At 56.0% G+C, this 7,929-nt stretch overlaps 1 long non-coding RNA gene across 1 annotated transcript; it reads right to left on the reverse strand.

Moving 5' to 3' along the window:
- Positions 1-246: 246 nt before the first annotated feature.
- Positions 247-7,678, reverse strand: LOC308649955. The gene is made up of 5 exons (XR_014022197.1): positions 7,574-7,678; positions 5,534-5,703; positions 4,682-4,783; positions 4,200-4,336; positions 247-382 (listed from the first exon to the last, which is right to left on the reverse strand). It is a non-coding gene; the product is annotated as an uncharacterized lncRNA (long non-coding RNA).
- Positions 7,679-7,929: the final 251 nt, after the last annotated feature.

Genomic DNA, 7,929 nt, shown 5'->3' on the forward strand with positions numbered 1-7,929 from the left:
TTCCCATTTTTGGCCATTAACGTTCCAAAAATATTGGGGCTCAGCTTGGCTAGAGCTCCTTTACATGTGAATCATGGGGGTGATACAGTCTGCCTGGCTGGGGTGTCATTAAACAGATGATGGATGTAAAGAGTCTAGTGTATACAGTAGGTGCACCATAAATGCTGAGGCATTTCCCCCCCTCCTAGCTCAGTGACAATGATGAAAATCCACTAGAGATCCTGGGATCTGGATAGGTGTGGGTGCATTTGCATTTTATTAATCGCAATAGCATCTTTAGACGTTTGTAAAGTGGCAGTGCAGGCGTAGGAGACGAGGTCAGACCGCATCCAGCTGGGGAGAGATGCAGGGAAAGTTTGATGATCCGGAGGCCATCTGAGGGCTGGATGGAAGGTGGAAGGAAAGGGACATGGTGAGTCAAGACCCTCAGAAGGTGATGGGCGGCAGGTGTCCCCGCTGAGCACCAGCCACACCTGGTTGCTGAGCAAGGAGTCTGGTGGGGGTGGCTTCATCTGCACCTCATAACCCAACTCCACCTGCTGCGTCCCCTTCTGCAGACAAAGAGCATTCTCCAGGCCCAGGTTAGAGCAGGAGGTTGGCTCTTCCAGGTCCCTGCCCTGATACCAACCCCTCCCCATGGGCAGGTGCCAAAACTTTCTCAGCTTCTCTAATTTCCTGTTTCTTTGTCTGGCTTCTCCCAGTGCAGGGCTCAAGGAGGCCAAGTGGGAGGGGGAGGGAGATGCTGTCCCCTCCCTCCCCTGTATTCTCATCTGCCTTCCGGGGGAGTCAGGGAATCCGCTGCTACACCTGAGAACTTCCCCAGGCGCCTTTAAAAAGAGGGTGCAGGAGGTGCGGGGGCCTGACCCCAAGAAGCAGCCCTGCATGGAGGCAGGTGGCAGAGATGGCAATATCTCTTCCTGCCACCCAGGCAGGAGCCGTCACTGGACTGGGGCCTCCTTAGGTGAGAGATTCCAGTCGCAGAGTCCCACCCTGCTATAGCACAATTATATCCATCTGACACCCGATGGGCTGAGCCCCTGCTTGTCCCTGTTGTCCTTCCACATGGTCCCCACTACCAGGGAGAGGACCAGAGCACTTGGCCTGGTCCCAGCAGGGCCTCTTTTCTCCCGCTGTCCACTTGTGGCCTGGCAGCTTGTGGCTGAAACTGCGAGGAAGAGTTTGGAGCAGCCCTAGGCCCAGGCCAGGTGGAGCAGTGGCCTGAGGCTCTGAGGCAGTGACCCTCTGCCCGCAGGGCCAGCCTCCTCGCCTGGCTGGGAGCAGCGCACACCAGGCCCTGCAGTTTCCCCTAGAGCAGGCATCCTGTGTCCCTCATGGCATGGGAGATTTCACCCCATGGAGGTCTTCCCAGCTCCAGCCACCCCAGAGGGAAGAGGGCTGAATTTAGGGTCCTGCAAGGCCACTAACTGGCTCTGTCAGCTGAGTCGCTGCTCTCCCTGGTTGCATTTCCTCATCTGCTGGGAGGCCATGCTCCCTGCCAGAGCCACTTTCAGGGCCCCAGACCAGACAGGTTGGGGCTGTCCAGAGGTAGGAGGCTGCTGACTGGGCTCCTCCCCTGAGAGTCCTAGAGAGGGAAAGATGGCCTTTGAGGATCTGCCTGGTCCGGTGCTCCTGCTATGACTTCCCTCCCTCCCTCTGCCCGCCCAGCTCTCTCCTCCAGGAAGTCCCCCCAGATTGCCCTAGCCCTTTCTGCCCTCCTTTCCTCAGAATGCCAGGCTGCCAGACCAGGGAGGTGGAGGGTCAAGGGGGAGCCCTTAATTTTACGTATTTTGCAAGGATGCTCCAGAGCAAGTCTCTGACAAAATCCCAGCAACCCCCTCCACAGTAGCCCCACCCAGGTGGATCACTCTGGAGCCTTCGGAATCACCTGTGGGCAGGGAAATAGGACGGGATCGCGCGCTACATCCTGTGGCCAAGCTAGGGCCCATGCATCCTAGAGCATATGGGTCCCTCCTGCTCCCTGTCTGTTCTCAAATAAAGCCAGTTCTCCTTGCCCACTCCACTGTCCTCCATCCCTTACCCTGCTGCCCCTCTCCGGGGGACATCTGCACCTGCCTCTCCCTGGTCCCAGCCTCCCTTCTCCAGCCATCCCCCCTCTCTTCCTGCAGAGCCACCAATTTGCCCTTCCAGGTTCTTCTTTCCGCTTCAGGTCTTCAGGGCTCTTTTGCAAAGTCACAGTCACTTAGACAGGGACTTTCACCACCTGCCCACCACCTGCTTTTCCTGGCCTGCCTCCAGGCTTGCCAACCCACTCCCCTCCCCAAGGCCACAGCACCCGAGGCTTTTGGTCCAATTTCTTAAAAATGCAGATCCTGCCTTTCTCTGGGCTCTGTTCACATGTTCCTCTTGGCTGGGATCCTTCAAGGCTGGGCGAAATGCTGCCCTCCCCTGCCTGCTCTTCCAGACTCCTCAGGTGGAATGAATTGCCACCTGTGTTCCTATTGTACCTCTAAATACCGCTGGCAGTCATTCCTTCTCCTTTCTGTAAATGCCATTTTATCTGTCTCCTCCCCATCATGACTTTTAAGTGTCCAGACAATGGGGACCTCACCTTAGTTATTAAAAACTTTACGCCGCACACAGTAGGCACATAATAAATGTGCATTAGGTTGAATAAATAACTGCCACTCACACTGTGCATTGAATTGCTTGCTTTCTTTTAAAACTTTAAAAATTATAACAAAAATAATCCCCGAAGAATTTAACAGTTCCTGACGGGCCTAAGATGGGGAGGAGCAGTCCCTACCCTCTTCCCCTCCTGTCCGACTCCCCAGGGTGAGCCTGGGGGCCACTGGGAAGCTTTTAGCTAGGCCAGTGGTTTTCAAAGTGGGTTCCTCTCCAGACAGTACCAGTGTTAGTTAGAAATGCAGATTCTGGGTCCCAGCCCTGATCTGCTGAATCTGGCACCTTGGGGCCCAGTAGTCGGTGCTCTAAGGAGGTCCAGGTGAGGACCACTGGAGTCCCCTGTTTGAGAAGCAGCTCTATCTGTAATAGTGCCAGGGCAGGACCCTCCTCCAGTGCCCCCAGCCCAGCCAAGACTGGGGTGCTGCCTTCGACCCTTGAATTGCCTACTTGAGCAAAACTCCAAGTCCACTCATTCTGGTCTCCTGCCCTGCTCAGGCCTGAAGGGTATCCTCTGCCTGGGTGGGTGGGGGGCAGGCGGGCAGGCGTCAGGGCAGGATCTGGCCTACCACTAACTTACAGACTGACTTGGGCAAGACACTGTACTTCTTTCTTCTGGAAAAGGCAAGGGGCTGTTCCCTGAATGTCCTCCCCTGTGTCCAAGCAGAGTACCTGAGCTAAAAATGTCTGTGCCTTGAGCTGTCGCAGGGTGGAGCCCTGGATAAAGAGAATCTTAGGGAAGAATCCAGGGGAAGAGGTGAGACATCCCGGATGGCAGGGAACTCCCTCTCCCCTGCGCACTCCAGTGCAGCCTAGGCCACCCCCGGCAGCAGCTGCGTGCTGTGGATCGAGGCTGGGCAAGCTCCACTGCATACATCCACTTGGTAAAAAACCAGGGCAACAAACATTCATTAAGTGCCCACTCTGGGCTGGCGCTGTTCCAGACGCTGGGGGAACAGCAGTGGAGAAAAGGGGAAGAACAGCCACCTGGTGGAGTTTCCGTTCCACTCAGGAAAAATGGGCTATAAACAAAAAACAGAAGTAAAATATATAGTGACAGGGCCCCAGAGAGAGAAGCAGAGGCTCTCAGAGCCCAGGGCCGTGGTGGTGTGTGGGGTGCCTCCTGAGAAACGGGAAGAGGGCACTTTCAAGGTCCCTTGTGTGAGTAAGAGAGCACCAGCTGGACATTTAAGGGGCTTCTTGTGTGTTCAGAGAAAGAGACAGACGGGGACCGACCATGCACGCTGGGTGACTCTTCCGATGACGGGATTTCCTTAGGAGCTGGCTTTGGGCAGTCCGGGGAACGTGGGAGACATAGGTTGGAAAGTTCAAAGGGAACTTCCTAGAGGAGGTGGCCTCTATAATGGCCCTTGGAGGCTGAGTTAACTCACAACTGCACCTGAGGGAGAGGGTGCCCCAGGCCAGGGGCAGTGGGAACCGGGAGGTGAGCTGTGTCCAGGGCTGCCCACCTTGGTGGGGGCATGGAGCCTCCCCCTTCTACTCAGCTCACACTACAGCCCGAGCTCCACAGACGCTGCGGGGCCGGAGTCCTTACTCACCACACCTGTGCAGAAGATGGGCCAGGTACCTTCTCAAGGCCTGGGATGAGCTGGACACGGTTGCACTTTCCTGTAATCCCTGCAACTTGGGTCAGTATGGACACAAGTCCAAGGACAGCACCAGGCCCTGCAGGCCCCTGAGTGGGCAGGAAAACCAGGACAAACGAGTCAGTCTGGTGGTCTAGAAATGGGCTGAGAATCTTCCAGCTCCTCGGTTTCCCCACTTGGGGCTGAGTTGTAGAGGTGTGTGTGTGTGTGTGTGTGTGTGTGTGTGTGTGTGTGTAAAGCCTTGTGAATTTTGGATCTGGCACCAGAAGGTCTCGGCTGGCCTGAGATGGCCCATGGTGGGGGTTTTACATCGACTCTACAGCTCATTAGGGATTACAGACGAGCCTGGGCCGCAGGCCCTGGGGTGAAATACGGCCCCAGAACAGAGCTTGTGGGCGGCTAGGCTTGATGAAGGCAGCCAGGCCATTACTTACCCATCCTGATGGGCTTTATGCTCCCAGTGGTGACATTTTTGCTGCAATTGCTTAAAAAAAAAACAGTAGCGGCGCCTCCCCCGTCATTTTTCTACTTATTCCCTATAAATGAAAAGGCAGGACATGTCCCAGGAGGGCTGCGCCAGAGCGTCTTTTCTCCCTCGTGCCTTACTGCTTAGGATGAGACCAGAGATGCTTGGGGCTCCTTTGGACCCACCCTGTCCTACCCACCTCCCCGCTCTAATACCCTTGTCCCTCCTGACCTCCAGTCCCTGGCCTCGTCCTCACACCTCTCTCTCCCCTCCCCCTCCTCTCTCACCTCCCCCCTTCCCTCTCCCCCTTTCCCCTTCCCCCTCCCCTCTTTCCCCTCCCCCTCCTCTCCCCTCCCCCTCCCCCCAAGCCCTCCTTCTCTCTTGCACTTTTCAGGCCTCTTCCCATTTTGCAGATGAGCAGAGACCCAGAGAGATGAAGGAACTTCCTCACCCAAGGGCCCAGACCTCATGGCCCTGAGCAGTGTGGCTCCACAGCCTGGCTCTTAGCGCTGACAGTCTAGGTGCTCAAAGTGCCATGGCTGTGATTCATGGCCACTGTGATGTTCGGGGTTGATCCTTGTTCCTCTAGCCAGGTTGTCTGCATTACAGTCCCCTAGAGTCTCCCCGAGAAGCTCAGGGCTGGCCAGACCCAACACTTGCTCTGGGCACCCGTTGGTTGGAAGGCAGAACCTTGGTCCCAACACAGACCTTTGGATCAGATTTGGTATTTCATGATCTCTTGGGAGATTCATGAGCACCTGAGGGTTTGTGCCGGAGGATTTTCTTTGAATGGGGACAGACCACATTCTGTCAGTGTTACCTCCAGGAGGGGGACTAGATGACCTTCAGATGTTCCAGGCGTGTGTGCAGGGTGGCCAGAGCTGTGTGCTCACAGACACCGTCGGTGATTCCTTCCCTTCCCCGTTTCTGCAGCAGGGAAGGCCTGCGGACGGGCTGACCGGCTCTGGGCTCCTGATGCTTGATTATGCCCTGATAAATACAGGCTTAGAGATGCCCGGAAACCATACCGTGCCATTAGTAGGCTGGGCCTGGCCACCTCTTTCCTGAGTTAGGTTACCATGGGGAGCTCAGGCCTGGTGCCAGCCCGCTGTGGCAGGGAGGGGCACATGCTAACCCAGCCTAGAGCCAGAGGCAGGCCATGAGGGGCAGGGCAGAGGGCCAGGACCCTCTCTGCTGTGCTTCCCAAGCCCAGCTGCCTTGGGCCTCCTCATGGAGCTTGGGAGCAGCTTCTGGGAGGAGACGGGTCTCCTGGGGCCCACAGGGAGGCTGCTCCACCCTGTGGCTCATTCACCAGGGCTGAAGGAGCAGCTGTCTTCTAACACAGGCCTGTTATTGGACCTGAGGAAGCAGGTGGAGGGAAAGGGCCCGGGCGAGCTTGTGCAGCTGCCTCTGGCTGTAGCTGGCATCACCTCTGGGACGTGCCAGTGGGACATCCCGGGGTCCCCTCGGCAGCCTCCTCTCTCTCACCCCGTGGCAGATTGATGATGGTCACATAAGATGATGGAGTCTAACCCCCTCCCCTGGGGTCTGATGGCCTCAGTGACTCTCTTGAGCAGTACAAGGCCGTGGGTGGGACGTCCTGAGAATTCTGAGGCTGATCAGAGGAAGCCTCGCCACTTCCCCTGCACCTCCCCCTGCACCGGGTTTCCTGGGACACTTGCTCCTGGAAGCCATTTGCTATGTCACAAAAAGCCCAAGGAGTGCCCTGAGAGGCCCACGTGAAGAGGGGCGGAGGCCTCGGACCCTGGCCAGGATAAGCTTCCAGCACCAGCAGCACCCACCCGCCGGTTGTGTGGGTGACCTGGCCTGGAAGTGCCACACTGAGGCCACCACTGATGCCCCGGGGAGCAGAGAGAACCCCCTGTCCCCAGCCCTGCCTGAATCTGCAGATTCAGGAGCAAAACAAATGACTGTGGTCATTTTAAGCCACCGAGGCCTGGGGGCGGTTTGTTATGTAGCAACAGATCCTGGAACACATCCCAAAGCCAGTCTGTCAGCAAATCTTGTCAGCTCCGCCTTCTAAATATACACCACGCACTCCTACTGCCGCATCTCTCTCCTCTTTCTTTTTTCTTCTTCTTCTGTTTTTTTTTTTTTTTTTTTGTACCAGGATTAAACCCAGGGGCACTTAACCACTGAGCCACATCTCCAGCCTTTTTTGTTTATTTTGAGACAGGGTCTCACTGAGTTGCTAAGTGCCTCACTAAATTGCTGAGGCTGGCTTTGAACTTGCAATCCTCCAGCCTCAGCCTCCTGAGCCATTGGGATTATAGGAATGCACCATTGCCCCAGATCCACCAGCATCTCTTGCTGGAAGATTCTCACAGCTTCCTAACAGGTGTCCTTCCTCCTGCCCCTTGCCCCGACTGCCTGTTCTCCTGCAAAGACCAAAGTTACATCTCCCCTTCTGCTCAGTCCTTTGTAGTTCCCCTTCCTTTCAGAGCTCAAGTCTTTTCCATGACCCAGGAAGCCCCACGGGATCTGATGTGCTTACCTCTCAGTCCTCCCCTCCCCTCTCCTCTCTCACGGGCTCCCTTTACTCTAGTTCTTGTTAGTCCTTGACCATCCCAAGTTCATTCCTGCCCCAGTGTCTTTGTACCTATTTCTTGCTTAGCCTGGAATCTACTTCCTGTAGATTCCCTCCTGGCCCACTCCTTCATTTCCTTAAGATCTGGCCAAATCTCCCCAGAAGGATTTTCCTGTAGTTTCTACATAAAGCAGTATTCCTATCCCTCTCTTGCCCCTCTATTCTGTTGTAATTTTCTCTATGGCACTTGGTACCACTGTCATTTTATAATTGGTTCTAGCTAAAAGGCCAAGAAGTGATAATTCTGCTTACCTTAATATATCTCTCCTGAACTAGAAGGCAAAATCCTTAACAGGAGGGAGTTTGGCTTCACAGCTGAGTCCCCGGCCCCTAGCCCAGCGCCTGACCTGCAGCGGATGCCCAGCATATATCTGTGGAGCACAGTGATGCAGAGAGCAGTCCGCAGGCCAGGGCACCACTGACCTGCCCTGCAAGCTGCCCTGCTCGCTGCCCGAGCTGTGGGCATCCCACTCAGGTGGGTGGGTGGGGAGTGCAGTGCCTGGCGCAGCGAGCTCGCAGGCTCTGCTTCCCAGAGGTTCTCAGCGTCCCCAGCAACTGCTGCTCCCCTCTGGGGTCACCTGCTCACACCTGCCCCTGAGCCTGGAGTA

The sequence above is a fragment of the Spermophilus citellus genome (genome assembly GCF_964194105.1).
Source record: "Spermophilus citellus genome assembly, chromosome: 5".
Taxonomy (NCBI): Eukaryota; Metazoa; Chordata; class Mammalia; order Rodentia; family Sciuridae; genus Spermophilus; species Spermophilus citellus.